The sequence below is a fragment of the Dermacentor silvarum genome, chromosome 11, assembly GCF_013339745.2.
Source record: "Dermacentor silvarum isolate Dsil-2018 chromosome 11, BIME_Dsil_1.4, whole genome shotgun sequence".
Lineage (NCBI taxonomy): Eukaryota > Metazoa > Arthropoda > Arachnida > Ixodida > Ixodidae > Dermacentor > Dermacentor silvarum.
Window position 1 is genome coordinate 25,120,785 of NC_051164.1, and position 19,089 is coordinate 25,139,873.

The following is a 19,089-nucleotide window of genomic DNA, read 5'->3' on the forward strand; positions in this document are numbered from 1 at the left end:
GACCACTGACGCCTGACACTGCTGGGCCACGATTGCATGTCGAAGGCTACGTATAGCCCATGTGCATTATTAGAGCGATTTAGTTGCGCGTCCGCAGGCATGAACGTACGCAGTGCGCGAGAGCTTGTGTCTGTAGCGAAGCGGGTGCCCATGTAGCCGCAATAGTTGGCCGGAATCAAAAGTTGAGAGGTGGATCGCTCGCTGTGGACACGCAAGAGCCGGTCACGTGTTACTCAGCGTTGCCATGTGTACCAAAACCAAGTGTGAAAATCTTCACACTTGCCTGAAATACCATCCGAACCCGGCGTCCGTCATATCGAGAGTTGGTCAATAGCTAATTCTCTTTCTTGTCTAGTCAAAGACCCACTAATGACAGCGCACTCTTCTTCATTTAAACGGGTTACAAAGGACACAAAACGTGCTACCGGGTTATCATTTTGTTTACCAGAACGGGCCTTAAACAATGCCGTGTAGTGAAACAAAATTTCGGACACAATTTGATTTCTATTAGACACCAAGGACCCATTGCAATATCTGGTATCTGCCTGCGTTTTGTATTGCGATACTTAACAAATAAAGTTTGGCGTGTGGGTTTATCAGAGTGTGAAGTAAAACTAGTAAGCTATCGAACGAAGTCATCTGTGTTGCGTATTGCGTCATATTCCTGAAGTGCACATTTATCATTAGTAACTTCATCCACATAAGAGCCAGGTGCCTGACTTTCTAGGTAATAGAGAGTATAAAGACTTTTCAGTGAAGTTTTTTTTTCACATTTTCTATAGAACGACCTCACAGACTCAGTTTCAATCGCAGTTGACCGAACTTCTTCTTTGAAAAGCTCCCAAGAGGCAAATAAAGGCACATCATCAGCCAAACAGATTTTCAGTGCCACCCGCGTACGAGAAATTAAGTGCCCATCAATCACAAATAAACAGTTAAAGTTTCCAGAGCGCCCAGTTCGATCTGAATTTTGAGAGTGTTTTTGCCAATCTGAGCGATAACAGTGTAATCATGTGAAAAAGAAACAGGTTCTGCGTCACAAGACCTTTCAGTGGTTATAAGAACCAATTAATCACCATCCGATGAAATCGCTATTGCATGTGCAGACATTGTGCATGTGTGTAAGAGGGGAGGCTACTCGATGCCTCTGTATCAATAACACAGCCTTCCCAACTTTACGAGAAAACACTTCGGCCCTCCTATCACTACAGCTAGGCCCAGTACGGTCACTTGGATTGCAGAACCAACTGAAATCGCCCATGAACAGTCACAATCAAGTAAGCTAGCTGTTAGCAAAAACGTTCATGCGCCGCGGCGCATCATTAAAGGTGTATAGACTGATTCGGAGACATGACAAGCCATGCAACATAAAATTGCATTGCATAAGCAGCCCCTTCACTGTGAACAATAAATGGCATAGCAGAATATGGTAAGCTCTTCCTGAGAAACAAAAAGCAGCCCTCCAAAAGCCCCACAGCGTACGATAGAAATACATGGAATGCAGAGAGAAATGACCTCAATGCCTTCTGAGTTTCCTCATCACTATCAACATTCGTTTCTTGAACCTGTAAGAAGTCTGCTGGAAAGCAACAGCCATCGCTGCATCTGTTTGTGGCGCGATCGGAGGCCACATGCGCTAACCGTTGCAAAATCAAGTTGATGGGACAGCGCCATGGCGACTACAACATTTGCCTGATTACTGCACACGGTGATCTGGCGGGGAAGGCGGAGGCGGATCCTCACCCCTACCAACTCGAGGAATGCTTCATCTCGAGTGTCTGCACTTACCCGAACGCATCGATGGTCTCCGACGACGTGATTGTCTAGGACCACTCGTCGAGTCACTTTTTTCACTCGTAAACGTGTTGCGCGATGTATGGCGCTTAGTTGCAGGTATTTCGGTGCAGACATGTGCGTCTGCAGTGCGTGCTGTAAGAAGGTGCTCTGCACTATGTGGTTTCGTCTCCGAAGTTTCTGCAGGAGTAACCCGACTAAAATTATCCTGTTCCCACGCCGTTCTCTCAGGTAAAGTGGGCGTTTCCTTCACACAAAGGAGCGTCATAACTGCATTTTCTGCCTTCTCTTCAGATGTCACTGCAACTGTGCACTCACTACCCTGTCGCGAAGAACGTATGCCGCGGCCGACCTTGAGGAATCCCGAAACGGGTTTGAACGAGTGTGTGCACGTGTATAGCGCGGTCGCTCCACGCGCGGCTGTATCAGGGGGGAAAGGTTCATTAGGCATGACCAAATTTGTTGTTCACCGTCTACTGTCGCGACCATGTCTGCGTGGTCGCGAAAACTCTGGCCCCCATGGGAGCACGACGGCTTGCCTGAATGGCTTAAATAGGCGATTGGTGCAGAAGCACGCGACTCCCACGGGTCCACGGGTCCCTTGAATGCTGTAGGAACACATTTAAGGAAGGGGTTTTGAGTCGTTTTAAGTGAGCAAGGACACAGCAGCCCACGGCGCCACTTCACGGGAGACCAGGCCGATCAGGCAGGCCGTCGACGATCGGTATGACACCGTTTCATGTATAATATGTCTGTGTACAGTCTTAAGGTGCCAAGTTAATACCAAGTTAAATAAATCTAGTTCCTTCAAATGTTACTTTGCGTTGTCGTCGTACCTGCCGATCTGCACCTACCGCTGCCAGAGCTCATCCCCCTTCATCGTCGTCTCCCTGGTGAGCTGATGCGTCCGAAAACTAACTGCTGCGTCACTTCGCTACAACCCGATGTCTTGTCGACAGCGTTGGCTTCGCACGCCACAGCACCTGGAAGGAGTCCGTTGTATCTAAGACCTGTGTATCTTCCATATGGTCTTGAAAAGCATCATGAGGTGGTCTTGTGCGCTTCCGTAGTATGCAGCCGTGCGTCACCACACCGTCTGTCGATTGTCCGAACCAGTGATAATCCTCGCACCACGGCGCCCTGCAGGGTCGCCGAATGTGCCCAACAGTGTGGCAACGTCGGCATAATAGTGACCTGCCAGGGATGAGCACTAGGCTGTGTAGGCCACAAACAGTCTGTAGATGTAGAATTTTGCTGACGCGAAGTCCATCTGCAAGTGACACTGCGACGTCTCGATTAAGTCACAGCATCTGTTCCATATCGGACACCTTCCAAGTTTCTGGACATATGGCTTCAATCTTCCCAAATGACTGAAGCGCTTCACGTATGTAAATATCTTCCATGCGTTAAGGCAGCCTTAGCAACTTCATGTTAACTTCTGTAGGCAAGGGTCCACACATGTGACATTTGAAATGTCACATGTGTGGACCTTTGCCTACTAAAGTTATGATGAAGTTAATGTCACATATGTGAACGCTTGCCTACAGAAGTAAAGAAGCAGTAGCTATGGCTGCACATGTCACATGTGTGGATGTGACATTTCCAGCGAGCACTGGAAAATTTGGAGAATGTTTAGCACAACCCTCCGTAGAAAATGTCTATTGTGGATATTTTGGTGGTCCTATCAAGCGGCTTTCCTCATGGACTTCATTGGCTGGATAGGTTCATTATTTGATGTCTGATTGGGGACAACTTATATATGTGCGGTGTTGTCGCAACATTTTCACAGTGTTACCACATATATAGGCCAATAGACCGATCCCAACGACCGATCTGCGCATGCGCCGGTTTTCCGGAAGTAGCACTACCACCATCTTGGTTGTAGTCAACTGGTCAACCACACCACCGCAGTTAGAGTGACCTATCGCAGTCCGCGCTCGTTGAGTACTGCGCACGAGCTTCCCAGACATCTCAGCGACTCCACCAGAGAAACATTCGACATGTATTTTAAGAAATTACATCGGCTGTTCATTGCAGCTTGCGAGGCGAACGTTGAAAAGTGCCTGCTGCTCTTTCATTTCGGTTGTTACCCGCTGAGTATCGTATTTGTGCGAGCTTTGTATGTAGTACATGCTGACGTACGTACGTAGTCGTTTTGCGTTACTATTTTTGCACACGTGCATCTCGGTGACTGCAACGTTATGGTTGCTTTGCGACGGACAAAATAGGATTTGTTTACCGGTTGGAGACAGGTTTGAAATGCGCCCAAACTTTCATGCCCTAATGATGCTTAATAACCTACATGGGTTTCGCGCACTACTTGCAGACTTCGGTAACAGCGATATCTAGTTCTTAGCTAAACTAGCCGGCGATTTTAGCATAAAAACGCCGATAGCCAATCATCGATAGCCAATCAATAGCTAATCCATAATCGATCAATAATCAATAAATTACTGAAAATTCTGGGGATGACTTGGTAGTGCTTAGCCTAGCCCAAATACGTAGCCAATACCTTGCGATAGCCAATCACTAGCTAATCGATAATCGATCAATTATTAAATCCTGGAAAATGCTGGGCATGATTTGGTAGTTCTTAGCTTAGCCCAAATACGTGACCAATACCTTGCCTTAGCCAATCAATAGCTGATCGATAACTAATCAATAAATTTCAGGAAATGCTGGGGATGACTTGGTAGTGCTTAGCCTAGCCCTAATACGTGACCAATACCTGGCGATAGCCAATCAATAGATCATCATCATCAGACTATATTTATGTCCACTGCAGGACGAAGGCCTCTCCCTGCGATCTCCAATTACCCCTGTCTTGCGCTAGCGTATTCCAACTTGCGCCTGGGAATTTCCTAACTTCATCCCACCTGGTTTTCTGCCGTCTTCGACTGCGCTTCCCTCCTCTTGGTATCCATTCTGTAACCCTAATGGTCCACCGGTTATCCATCCTACGCATTACATGGCCTGCCCAGCTCCATTTCTTCCGCTTAATGTCAACTAGAATATCGTCTATCCCCGTGTGTTCTCTGATCCACAATCTGATCTCTGATCAATAGATAATCAATAATAAATCAATAATGAATAAATTCCGGAAAATGCTGGGGATGACTTGGCAGTTCTTAGCCTAGCCCAAACACGTGGTCAATACCTTGCGATAGCCAATCAATAGCTTATCAATAGCTAACCGACAATCGATCAATAATCAATAAATTTCTGGAAACACGGGATGATTTGGTAGTGCTTAGCCTAGCCCAAATACGTGGCCAATACCTTGCGATAGCCAATCGATAGCCAATCAATAGCTAATCGATAATTGACAAATAATCTAGAAATTCCGAGAAATCTAAGTATACGGCTGTTTTCGCATTTTGCCCCCATCGAAAGCGGCCGCTATTCGTCCCCGTGTTTCTTCTCGCGCTGTGTATTACCAGTACCACCTATTAATCCGTTGGATACACGTCTCTCGGAGCTTTCGCGCTTTAATAAAGACAGAATCCGAAGCCTTTGTCCCTCGTTTGGTTGTTGTAGCACCCAGGAACGCAGCAGGTCAATCCACCCATCGCACGATGGCTCTACACGAACCATAAAAATTGCCAAAAATTGTTCAGAAACAGGAAGCACAGGCCGGATGACTACAAGTACCAGCATGCACCGCGGCAGCGGTGGCGTCGTGAAACTGGCCGGTGGGATCGGTCTATTGCTGAGCGACGCTTCTGCGCGAGTTCGTGACAAGTCGTGTTTCGTTTGACTGTAGGGCTTTTCTTTCTAGGCATGTTTGGTAAGTTGCATTCATTATTATTCATTTCTCTGAGGATACTTTGGAACTTTGAGTTTTAGGAACGTTCTGTTAAACAGAGGGCAGTGTTGGTCTCTTCTGATCGTGGTAGAGGCAGATAAATTTTCGAGTTAATTTGATGCTTGCTTTCAGGAAACGTGACAGCTGAACGCTCGAGAAAGGATAGCGTCAGTGGTTTTCTCGCAGAGATATGTAGATAGTTCGCGTGAGTTTCCGTTAAACTAAGACTTTCTTTTCGGATTTCGTGAGTTCTCAAAGTAACGCTGTATCAAGTTAGATATTGGTTATTTTGCAGACTACTTCAGCTGATTTTAGAAATCACCGGATGGTTGTTCCCGCACGCACGTAGAGAGTACCGCGCCTTAGAAACGGGCTGCACGGATCGCTTTTAGTAATGGTATACTCTACAGATTTCTTTTCTCTTCGACGTATTATGTAAGGATATGGCTAAGGCTGTGCGTGTCTCGCAAGTGTATCTAGAAGGCGACAGCATTGGAGTTTCATTTCGTGCCTGGAAGCATTTATAAATAAGCGCCAATTTTCTCGTAGTCTTGAACGCGTAATTTGCGCAAGTTTTTTTTTTGTTTTTTGTTTCATTAATGCGCGAGTGGCACGCAAGGGTTATGACCGCAAAGTGAGAGCGAGTCTGATAGTACATCCGTGAAGGCTCTCAGTGGCACTATTACGTGCGTTAATAACGGATGTAGAGCACGAACATAAGACATTTCAATTCTCAATGATTTAAGGTCATTCTGCAGTTAAGTTGGCGGATTTTGGTGTTGTATGCATAGACGTGTAGTGTTCTGTTCGATTTTTTTCCAGTCCACTACATTTTCAGGCATGGAGTGGCGCCTGAGCCGGCAACAAAAAAATTATCACCGAGAGCTAGTGGGGCTGTACCAGTCAAGGTGCAACCAAATTAGGAACGCCCACTAAGCTTCAACAAAGTCACTCTCTCACCAGAACAGGAATTGGTCTCCCTGGTGCAGTATTCGGCAACTACCTCCCTCATAACTCCTAGAATTTATCCATGGCCCTCAGTCCCCAGCGCTGCGGAGCACCTGACCAAGGCGGCAGTCAGACCTGCGACGCAGCAGAGGGTGCTAAGAATCTCTGGGTCCGGACAGACCGCCACTGAAAACTAAACCTGGCCACGTTCAAAACTCGCACCCTATCGAGTGAGGATATTTAGCAGGGCTATTTGAAGAATTAGCAGCCGAGCTACTTTCATACGAAGTAGTGATGAACAGGATACAGAGGCTTCTTCTATAACTAGCGATGAAGTTACAAGGGCCTTAAAAGACATGACCAGGAGAAAAGCTGCCGGAGAAGATGAAATAACAGTCGACTTAATCAAAGATGAAGAAGATATCATACTTGAAAAGCTTGCGGCCCGTTATACGCAATGCCTCCCGACTTCAAGTGTACCAGAAAGCTGGAAGAACACCAACATTAAACTCATCCAAACAATGCAGACATTAAAGAATTGAAGAATAATAAACCCATTAGCTTGGTTATAGTATTGTATCAAATGTTCACCAATACAATTTTGAATAGAATCAGGGTAACACTTGACTTCAGCCAAGCAAGAAAACAGGCTGGCTTCAAGAAGGGATATTCTACGATGGATCACATTCATGTCATCAATCAGGTAATAGAGAAATCAGCCGAGTACAATCAACCTCTTAATATGGCTTTGAAGATTATCAAAAAGCAGATCAATAGCCTCAATAGCCTGGCAAGCTTCAATAGCCTGGCAAGGGAACAAGAATTCAGGATCGCCAGTCAGCCTCTAGAGTATGTAAAGGAGTACGTTTGTCTAGGTCAATTACTCACAGGGGACCCTGATCATGAGAAACAACTTTGCAGAAGAATAAAATTGGAATGGAGTGCATACGGCAGGCATTGCCAAATCCTGACTGGGAGCTTACCAATGTCGTTGAAAAGAAAAGTGTACAATCATTGCATTCTACCGATGCTAAGAAATGGGGCAGAAACTTGGAGGTTAACAAAGAAGCTCGAGAACAAGTTAAGGACCGCACAAAGAGCGATGGAACGAAAATGTTAGGCCTAAGGTTAAGAGCCCAAGGCCATGTTAGAAACCATGTTTCATAATACCTCTATATGTGCATGCGAGCACTGAAATAGTGATTGTTGTTTGAGTCAATGATAGAGAAAGAAATATATTGGGGAATCATTCCTTGTCGGCCATTACACAGCTCATCGCCGCCTGATAAGTATCACTGTACGTTCATTTTCATTTTGTTCCCTGATGGTTCAGTTTTCGAAGTGGCAGCCATGCTTTTAATGCTTGTGCACAGCTGACTCAGCAAGGGACGCTGCAAGTGGGTAGTTACATTAGTTTACCTTTAACGCTTTAATTTGAGCAGCAAACGGCTGAACAGCCGAACATGGTTTTGCTAGGCGCCTGAAACCGGGTAATCTTGGAGTGTGACAAAGCCGGACTGCAAGCGCATCAATAGGCTTCAACGGTGAAGCGCTGGCGGCGGCTGCGCTTCCTCGAACCGGAAAGAGCTAGCAGACGGCGCATCCCAGAATCCCTCGCTTTTTTACGGGTCACATATTGGGACTTGGCCTGCCAATTTCGTTTCGGACACTGCGCGCGCGTCGGGGCAATAGCAAACAATTAATAAAGTAATGAAAAAAGGTCCTATGACCTTGAAATTTTAATATAACACGACTTATATTGCCCCTGGAAAAACGTCTTCCCAGCAATAATTTTTCTGTGTAAAATTAAAGCCGACTTTAAGGGGTCGGTGTAAGCTTGGTCTTTGTAAGCTGGGTTTCCCATGTTCTGTGCTGCAGTGAATGAAGCCTACTTGCCACATGCGAACGATGCGATGCGAGCGGGTCCCGATAAAGCTATCGCGTTCTGCTCTTAAAGGCGAAGCTTAAGCGTCCTCCAATATTTTGACAGTGTTTTATGCTGTGTGTTCAAGAATACAAGGTTAGCTCACAGGCCCTTTCCAGGCGCGTTGACACGAGATTTTCTTTTTTAGAACGGTCGATAGAATCGCGCCGCTCCTTAGGCGCTGACTGCGCCCTCACGCTTACTGTTGTGTCCATGTCCTCTTGTGAGGGGCTCGACACGCGCACTTGCGAACGCTGTGTTTGCTTTAAGAGCCTCGCCTCAAAAGACGAGACTTTGAAGCCGACCACCTCGGGCGTTGATGGACCCTTCTTAGATGGCGAAGCAGCACTGGCTGCACCCGCCGAGGAGACGGATGGCGTCACCGCCGGCTTACGACGCTTGTGCCAGACAGCCGCCGGTGGTCGTTGTGGCTCTGCCCCCTGACGCGCCACTTCCGCAAAGCTGTTCTTTGGCAGGTGAGATACCCGCCTTCGGGCCTCTTTGAACGATATATTCTCCTTCACTTTGATTGTAGCGATTTCTTTTTTCCAGAATGGGCAGGACCTCGAGTATGCGGCCTGATGCCCGTCATAATTTATAAAATGTGGAATATTATTGCACGACTCAGACGTGTGTTAAGAAGCACTGCCTTTGGCGCAAGTAGGTCGACCTCGACAGCAGCTCTGTGAGCTATGGCCAAACCTCTGGCAAGGGATTAGGGATATACGGCCTGACTCTGATATTTACGTAGCCTGCCTCGATAGCCTCTAGCAGTACACTTGAGCCGAAGGTTAAATGAGATGCTTGGTCACAATTTCTTTTCTGTCACTCCTCATCTTAATTCTTTTGACACTGATGGTATTTTGATCACTCCACCCTTCCAATAGTTCTGTCTCACTTAGCTCCAGTAAATCAATATCCAAGACAACACCACGACTGGTGTTCATAGTGCGGTGCACGGTCTCAGTAATAGGAAAGTCTCCAATTGACACTAGGTTCTGCAGTTTCTCATGTTGTTTCCTATCTCGTAGTTCAAGAAAAAGGTCACCGCTATCCAATCCCGTAGCTTTGTAGCTGGCTGCTATTGTCTCTGTCAGGCATTTTAAAACGAGGACGGGAGACATGGCTCACTATCTTTTCAGGTTTTACGCTGTGTATGAGGCGGTAATGGGGAAAGTTTTCTTTCTGGTGAGCAAAACACTGAAACACTTCTTCTGTGCACCCCCTTCTATGGAGGCGATCGGGTAACGCGGGGGAAAGAGCAAGCCATGAAAATAATATTCATTCGGCAGGAACGCCAGCCACCCACCATGGAGCCCAACAAGGGTACGATGTAGAACCTGTAAACACAAGTCCCACAAATGCCATCTGTACGTTCTCGCACTAACCAAAATACGTATAACCAAGGCTGGTTATGACACACAAGGTTAACCCTCGCTGCCAGGAACGTTCGAAGTAAATGGAAGAGAAAAGAAGACAGGAAAGATTAAAGGTTAGGGAGAAAGACGAAGTTGTAGAGAAGGACAGGAAAACGCGACTGCCGATTTCTTGCAGGTGGGTCAGCCTGGAGGCGCCGCCTCCGTGAAGCGAAGGCGAAAGAAGTGTGTTGCCTCCGCCGAGGGGTCATAAAGGTCCAAAAACTCGGCATTGGATCAACCCCCAGGATCCCCTTTTCCTCGTAAATGACTAAGCCGCGCATGATTAGACCCAGGAGGGTCCAATCCTCATGTGCTCGGGTACGTGGTGTCGCAACACACAGAACGCCTGCAGACGCAGACGCCCCTGCGGGGATACAGGGGCATCGAGTAGCCTCTCCTCTTATACTCATACACAAGGTGGAACCTGCACGCGATATGATTGCATTGATGTTTCATTGGTGCTTATAACCCCTGAAAGGTAGTGTGAAGCAGAACCTGTTTCTTTTTCAGATGATTGCATTGTTATCGCGCAGATTGAAAAAACACTTTCAAATTTCAGTCTAAACTAGGCGTTCATTTGTGAATGATGGGGACTTAATTTGTCGTGTGCGAGTGGCACTGAAAACTTGTTTCACTGCTGATATGCCTTTATTTGCCTCTTGGGAGCTTTTCAAACCAGAAGTTCGGTCGGTTGCGGTTGAAACTGAGACTGTGAGGTCCTTCTATAGAAAACTTGAAAAAAGTATACTTTACTGCAAAGTCTTAATACCCTCTATGAACTAGAATGTGAGGCACCTGGCCCTTACGTGGACGAAATTACTAATGTTTAATGTGCACTTCAGGAATGTGACGCAATACGCTACACAGATGCCCCTGTTCGATCGCGTAATAATTGTACTTTGAACTTTGCGGATCCCACTCGTCAAACTTTATTTGTTGAATATCGTAATGGAAAAAGCATGCTGATACCAGATATTTATTGCAACCAGTTCTTGATCTTTGGTCCTTGGCATTCTTTAACGCCCGGTCTGATAAACAAGATGATAATCTGGTAGCATGGTTTGTTTTCATTGTAACCCTTTTAAATGAAGAATAGTGCTGTCATTAGTGGCTCTTTAACTCAACGAGAAATAGAATTAGCTCTTGACCAATTACAGATATCAAGGACGCTGGGTCGGGATGGCATTTCCGGCGAGTGTTATAAAGCCTTTAAATCCCCACTTTCTCCAATGTTACTCAAGATTTTCAAACTTGGTCTTGGTACGGCTACTCTTCCTCAATCATTCAAAAGAAGCCACACAGTGTTCATCACAAAATACACCGACAGAGAGAAACTGCGATCTGTTGAAGCCTACAGACTTATTACACTGTGTGATATAGACTATAAAAATTTTTCAAAGGTAATATTGCTACACGCGTGTGGTATTTGGTTGTTTGAACGAGGCGCGCGGGCGCCTAGACGAAGAAGACGAACTGCTCTGGGCTCTCGAGCTATCGGCTGATCTGGTGCCGACAGCTGCGCCTCGCAGCGATCTGTATTGCAATATTAAACAGACTACAATTTGCAATGTCGATTCTTATTGGTTCTCATCAGACCTGCGGCCTGATAGTCCGCTCAATACAAACATACACATCGCCCCTACTGTACTGGTACATTGATTCAGTTCATATGATCTACTAGCAATGCTCCAAGTAGACTTAGCTAAGGCCTTCGATAGGGTTCGTCATTCTTTTCTCTTCGTGAGCTGGCTAACGTCGGCTCCGTTATATTTAAAGGTGTGAAACTGTGCTATAACGATTGTTCAACTCGTTTGATTGTTAATGGGGACCTGTGCAAGCCCGTCTCCTTTCGTTCCTCTCTGAAGCAAGGTTGTCCTTTGTCGCCATTGCTTTTTGCCCTTAACTTAGAAGCACTGTGTTTGAACGTAATTCAATCTAGTAACATTCGTAATTTCAATGCTTTTGGAACAGAGGTAAAAGTGCTGGCATATGCAGACGTCCTCGCTTTCCTTTGTACGGGCAAGCCCAGTATCAGAACTGTGGTGTCTAAGATAGAGGAATTCGGTACCATCTCTGGTGCACGAATCAACAGTGCTAAAAGTTTGGGGCTTTGGTTTGGCTCATGTATCTTTAAGCCGACGCAGTTTTCTTGTATCGAATGGACTTGTGAGCCAAAAAATACATGTGTGTTCCATTGGATGCATATAAGTCAAATGCACATTACTGCAGAGAACATGTACCAACCCTAAGGCCAACCCCAAACATTCTTGCCGCATAATATTGAAATCTTTGGCAGAGTTAAAACATGCAATTTCTTTGTGACAACAAAATCTTCTAAGTGCTGCAAAATAACTCATTGTTCTCGGATTTACAATAAGCAGCTTCATCGAATCTTTCCAGCCTTTATTTTGTCATCAACTTATCAGCCAATGCGGCGTAATAATATTTTCAGACCAGTTAGTGCAGGCGGACTTGGCCTGGTTCACCGCGATGTTAGACAATTAGATTTGTTTCTTCTTTTTTAGAGACTGTTCTCACCTATTACTTCGGGCGTTCATGCAGGTTAATCTCTTCAACGTTTTACCAAATTTAGTAATTTCGGCAACGTTTGCTTCACGCCAATTTTTGCAGAGATTCATGCATGAAGTGTACCTCCCAGTGCGCTTTCTGGCAATGACGTTCTCAAATGTACACTTCTTTGATATCTGACGGAAAAATCTGTATTAGGGTCTAATTTACAGGCTTTCTAGACCTCCGTTATGCTGATTGCTGTAAATTGGATTACCTGGACATAACGGGCTTGCACGAGTTTATAAAATGCGTATTTCTCCACCTTCCAAAACATTCTTCTGCAAAGTGCGTAGTGAAACGTTACCTGTTGAAGCCTGGTTAAATAGTAAATGCATTTTTGTGTATTCGATTGACTGTCCTCTCTGTAATGTACTGGAAACTATAGCACATTTTTTATTGTTTTCAATGACGCCATATTGCTTTCGGGCGTTCTGCAAAGCACTTTTAAAAATTATCTTGATATAGATCCTCATATAAATCGATATCTCATGCCACCTAAATGTAAAGATGTGCCTTTTGGTATGCTGCTACTTATGGCATTGCACAGTTTACGGAAAACTGGCATGTTAGATCGGAATGCAGAACGAATTGTATCTTCGCAGTCACAATTCATTTCGATGATTTCACAACTGAAAGATTTTTATGATCAAAGAGACTTTCAACAAATCGGCATCCACTGGGGATGCGGTGTATCCTTTTCCCTCCCTTTTAGAGAATTGTTCACAGTAATAATTGCACTGTTAAGTGCTTCTTTTGTACCTGTAGGCGCGGCTATGATTGTTTTGGCCGCTATGTAAATACCTTACGCATGTACGTTTTACATTTGTAATAAGTACCATGAAAAAAAATTCCCGCGTAGCGAAATAGTAAAGTAATCGCCCTTTGTTCTCTACGTCAGAGGATCACATCCTGGTGGTTGTAGTCCTTTTTTATTTACTTTTCTTCCGCTCTTTTTATTTGCACGAAAGTGCTCTCTGCTGCTTTATTTAAAAATAATTACGGTAGCTAGGCACCGCATTTTTCTCGCTCTTGAGCTGCTTTTCGCACCAGTACTGACCACATTCCAGTATTGCGTGCCAGCCAGCGCTCCAGCATCCAGCGCGTCACACTGGGCTCATAAACAGGCATGGCACTGGACTCTGGACACTTGGGTTTGCAAAAGGCTTGATGATAATTATGGTTTACACACTGTGGCAGATAACCACAACCTTGGAGCGGCCAAGATGCGTGTCAGTAAAAGCTACAAACCTATTTTTATAACAACTTGCACTTTCTTCATAAAATTCATCCCGAAATATATAGGGATACATGCCCATATGGTGCGGGGCCACGCCAACCTTCGACCACATTTCATAGGCATCCACGGCGTATACGCGTCGTCCATCCGTGCCTCGTCCGTCTTCGTGCGCTAAAAAGTATAAGACATGGAATACCAACTCGTCCAAGCTTACGATCTTTCAAGTTACATTTCTAGTATATGGGGCTCTGTTTTATGTTCTACGTTGCATCCTTCCATATTCATCACAGTCATCTCAGCTGCCTTTTGTAGGGCACGCATGCTCTCGTACTGTCTACGGCTCGACCAGATGCCGCCGGATATCTCATCTTTACCATTACACATGTCACGTTGCCGTCATGTGTTCAAAACCAGTACTTATGCGCTTGCGTGCGCTGCTTTCTGTTAACTATATGTGTGTGAAGTGCTTCGTATAATAAAAAACATTGTTTGAAGTTAGCGCTGTGTCCGCGTCGTCCATCCGTGCCTCGTTCCTTTTCGTGCTATATAGGCCTTGTCGCATTGTGTAGCATGGGCACGCGAGAGCACATGCGCGTGCCAGTTTCTTTAGGTAAATATGGGTAAATGCAAAACATCTCATCAACCGCTTCAGGAAAGCTTCATGCAGAGATTCCAATTCACATAGGTATAAATTCAACATAGATTGCAACACATCGATTTTATAGATTCACGTAGACCCCAATATGTACGTTGAAGCAGCACAATTTTCCTCACCTTCCCCTAAGTCCTTTATGCGTGTCATGTTCTACCTTCCTAGTCTATTTGTATCTCCCTCGACTATTGGTGTACCGACATCGGCAACAGTGATAACTTAGAACACTGCGACAGGTAGCCACAGAAATTGAATAATAAATGCGTGCATCCACAGAAATAACACATGTAATTTCTTTGTTAGTCTGCTATTCAAATATAAAATGACCCCACAATTATAGGAGTTTTTGTCCGAATCTAGCAATGTAAAATCATCAAATGCGTTTTTTTTTTCAGACATGCAGATGCACTCTTGCTGCCTGTGTTGTTTCACAAAAGAACACCGTCTGAACTCACAACTGCAACACCATTGAACCAGGAACTGACTCCTCGAAGGAAGCTGGAAGAATAACAGTCGCTCGTAGGAATTGTGCGAAATACTGTGCAAATTGACAACAGACAGTTTTACTTGGGCGTCCGCAACAATTTTGTGTACGCAGGGAGCGCTCAGAGGTGGCAGTTCGCATGAGCTACACGCAGGAGCATGCCGGGTGGGTTGCATGCCCTCTCAGTATTGCAGGCGCTACCAGCGCTACACCGCCGTCGCAGCGAGCTCTGCGTAGCGTTCTCGCGTGTTCTTGCGTGCACACGAGAGCGAATTTTTCAAGACTGCTCTGAAAGAAGTAAAACGCGTGAGTTGGTTGCCCATGTTTCTAAAAGCTGGCGTGTGGCGACGCTCAGCAACACGCGACCGGTTCCCAAGCAGAGAGAGATCCACTTTCAACTTTCCATTCCGGCGAATTATTGCAGCCGCACGGGCACCCGCTTCGCTACATACACACGCTATCGCGCACTGCGCACGTGGGTGCTTGCGGACGCACATCTAAATCACTCTAATAATGCACATGTGCTATACGTAGCCTTCGGCATGCAAGCGTGACCCTGTCCGTAGGCATCTGCTTCAGTCACTGGTAGGAATCAGTACGTGGCACCCACTGGAAAGTAAGGCCACTTCCCCGTGCAGGTTACAGCCGTTACAAGGACCAATCAGGCCTGCAGCTTTCTAAGCACAATTTCCTCCACCTTATTCAAGTGACGAGGGACGGAGCACAAACGCAGTAGGATAAGAGCCCGTGTGACTTCACAGGAGGGAACTTTTGCTGGGGCCTGGTGACGTGAAGGCTTGAGGTGGACACGTTATTGGTGGAGTATCTGATAAAGAGGGTTCCTTGTCTACTGGTAAAGAGCGACATGTAGAGTGCTCGGCCATGCGTCCCCAGACGTACAGCATTTAGTTTTGCTTTAATTTACGAGAGATAGCAGGTCTATGATATGACGTAATATAGTGATTAATATGACGTATTAAAAGAAAACATTTCCCTACGTCATCCGCTGCAATATAAAAACACTGCCGACAAATTCGCGTGCGACATAGGTTTATCCGTTATTAAACAATACCGCGTTCCTGAAATGCTTTAGAATGGGCATAAATATGCAGTCATCATCGGCCAACACAAAGGTGTTTGTTTAAACATGCGGTAGTTCACATGTTCTCTGGTTATTTGAAATCGAACGACTCCCCTTTGTTACGAAAGTGAATGATTGTACAATTGCATGTGTCGAAATGCATTTGATAAACACAATTATTGCTGGTGTAAAATCCTTACACTTCGAGAACAATATCTCATATCAATAGATGGATCTATCACACATGCCACTTTGACGGCTAATTTTTATATATCGCGGTCTTTGACGCACGGGAGCAATTACGTTTACTTCACCGTACGTCAGCTACAGCCGCAGAACTACAAGGCATTCGTCGAGCCGTGAATTATGTTGAGAAAAATGCGTGCAGCAGCAAATGTCATTTTATGAGACCTTTAAGGCAGCGAAAATGAAATTTTTGCAATCCCAGTGGCAGCAAACACGCAGTCGCATGTATATATATTTACTTAATGTTTGATAAAACGTCCGCAGCGGATTATTACTTGCACAAACGGCAAATAATTCTATCGCCACAGTGTAGTACGTCCAATGTGTGCGTTGACGAATATAAAATGTAGTGCGTCTGAACGCATCATTTGGAGCGCCAAGGGAATAATTGTAAACTTAAGTGGCAGCCCCTTCGAGGAGCACCACATTATCGATGCTAGGGGCATCGCTGCTAGTGTTCTGCGCCAAGCTATCTTCCTCAAAACATTTATTTACATTCAGTCTAGGTGCATTTAACCCAGTGTCCTTGCGCAAGTTGTTTGTGGTGCTTCTGTGCATTGTGTGCTCTGTCCACTATGTATGAATGGATTATTTAATGTGCCACCCTTGTCATCTATAGCAGCATCTAGGTGTATGACCATGCAACCCCCCCCCCCCCCCCCCTCCGCGTCCACAAAACATGTATATCTTTTCCATTAATTTGTGGGCGCTTGACTGCAGACATCGCTGAAGTAAATGGACACCGGCTACCTGAGTGCATTCACTGTGGCACTGGTACAGCTTCTGTAGAATACTGGCTTATCGAGTGCCCACAATATAATTCCTTGCGCAAGGCGGAGTTAGCAGTCGTCACAACGCTCTAGATAGATATCGTTTCTCCGTTGACAAATTGCTCGGACCCTTGTCCCCTACAATGCATACATTGAATCAAAATGCTACTCAGAATTTCTCGCTCTCAGAGACGTGAATATTAATTCGTTTTATTTAACATATGCTTTTTTGCCTATCATTCCATGGTTTCGCCTGGGTTGGTCGGTCGGTCGGCCGGTCGGCCTCTCGCCGAGTATAACCACATTCACATTTAGAAAATGAAGCGCATCAGGCGGCGGGATTCAAAAGACTCAGCCAGCACAGCAACGCGATACTCTAACCACCATTTGTACAACCGCGTGTACATTTCTCTCGCGCCAACAAGCACTTTCGGGTGGTTTCCCTGTGTTGATTTTGATGATGTGACATCCTTGCTTCAGTAAGTACCCCGAACGAGGCAATGGCCAAGAAGGGAGCGACACGTATTGTGTCAAGGCTAATTAGCTCTTTGAGACCATCGCTATATGTTCCATATGGTAAAAAATATGGAGGACGCCTAAGCTTCGCCTTTAAGAATGGAACACGATAGCACTCAAAGATCCTTGACTGCTTCTCACGCTTTCCGCTAACTGCAGCTCATGTAACCGTGATGTTTACCGGGAAACAGGGGTTACGAACGCTATGCACGAAGGCGAGCTTTCTGGTAGAAATGCGGCCTCTTGCGTGGGCCGATCTCGGTTGTATTGGGCAGTCGCGACAAAAAAAAATTATATGATTTTCAGGTTCCTGCTATTGCTTCGCACTTTTAATATTTCAGTGTGAGAACCTATAATATAATGGGCATGCGCTGTCAGTGTTTTCTTTCATGACATTTGTTTGAGGCCTGTCATTCTCCAACTTTTGAGGAATGGCTTTTCTAATTCGAATTTCCGATTTTCGAAGATACGAAACTACACATGCCTATTGTTACACAAACGCACTGGAGACTATTCACACACTATATTTACAAGAGACAACTGCATCCCTGGCGAGTTCAGCCGACAGATCAAGAGCAAGAAGCAGTTCATCTTCTTCGTCGTGGTGCCCGCGCGCATCGTCCACAAGAAGCACGCAATATGCATGCATCATTATCCCCGGCGGCAGAAGCACCGCCCTGGTGCGTCTAAATATCACCCATCTTACGCTAAAAAAGGCATTCTATAGTATTTATCAGGAGCTTTTCATTATTTTTTCACGATCAAGTGTAGATAAGCATGACTGCCAGATATTTCTAGCTGCTAACTCATGCAGATTAGATGAATTGAAGGTTTAAGTGTAACGTAATGGTGATTTCGCAGCAGCGTTTCAAAGTAGTAGGCTTTTATTTTTAATTTCTATCCTGAGCCCCTGTACCTTATATTATTAATAATGGAGCTGCTACAAGTGCATTTTTTCATAATACATGCAGCAGAAACCTTTACGAATCGCGTACAGGAATAGGCTAAGTTTTAGGCCACCATCAATAATATCAAGAAAGTATCAAAAAGCAACACCACCATTGCCGCGGCACACTAGATCCCACTGGAAGGCAGCCAAATCTTTATGCTAGAACTAAAAAAAATGCTTCAGATATAACAAATAAGCGGATATTGAACAAACAAAGGTGTCATAGATTGGTCTGGGACCCCAGACAAGGCCGAATTTTTCATAAACTTGCAAGGCTTCCTTTTGAAGATACCCATATGGGTTCGCTTTGTAGCTTCGTACTAGAGTTAGGGTGAATAGTCAATTTTTACCGTTCATGGTACTTTCGTCCACCTCGCGGGCAGCCCGGAGAATTCTTTGGCACATACAAACTTGGATGACAGTCCAATTTTTTCCGCTAAATTGATATTGAATACGAGTTGTAATGAAATGCGGGTTTGAACATCTGTTCATGTTATATATTTCTATAACGCTACATCTTTCTACCCTATGTAGAATTTTTTTAAATACCTGCGGCCCATAGTACAATTCACATCATACAACTAGATTGCTCGAAGAAGCGAACAACAATGAAAAGATAAATCGAAAAGCACAGTTGAAGTACACCGAAAATTTACTAATTAGGCTTCTGACTAATTATTGGGGCACATGTTGC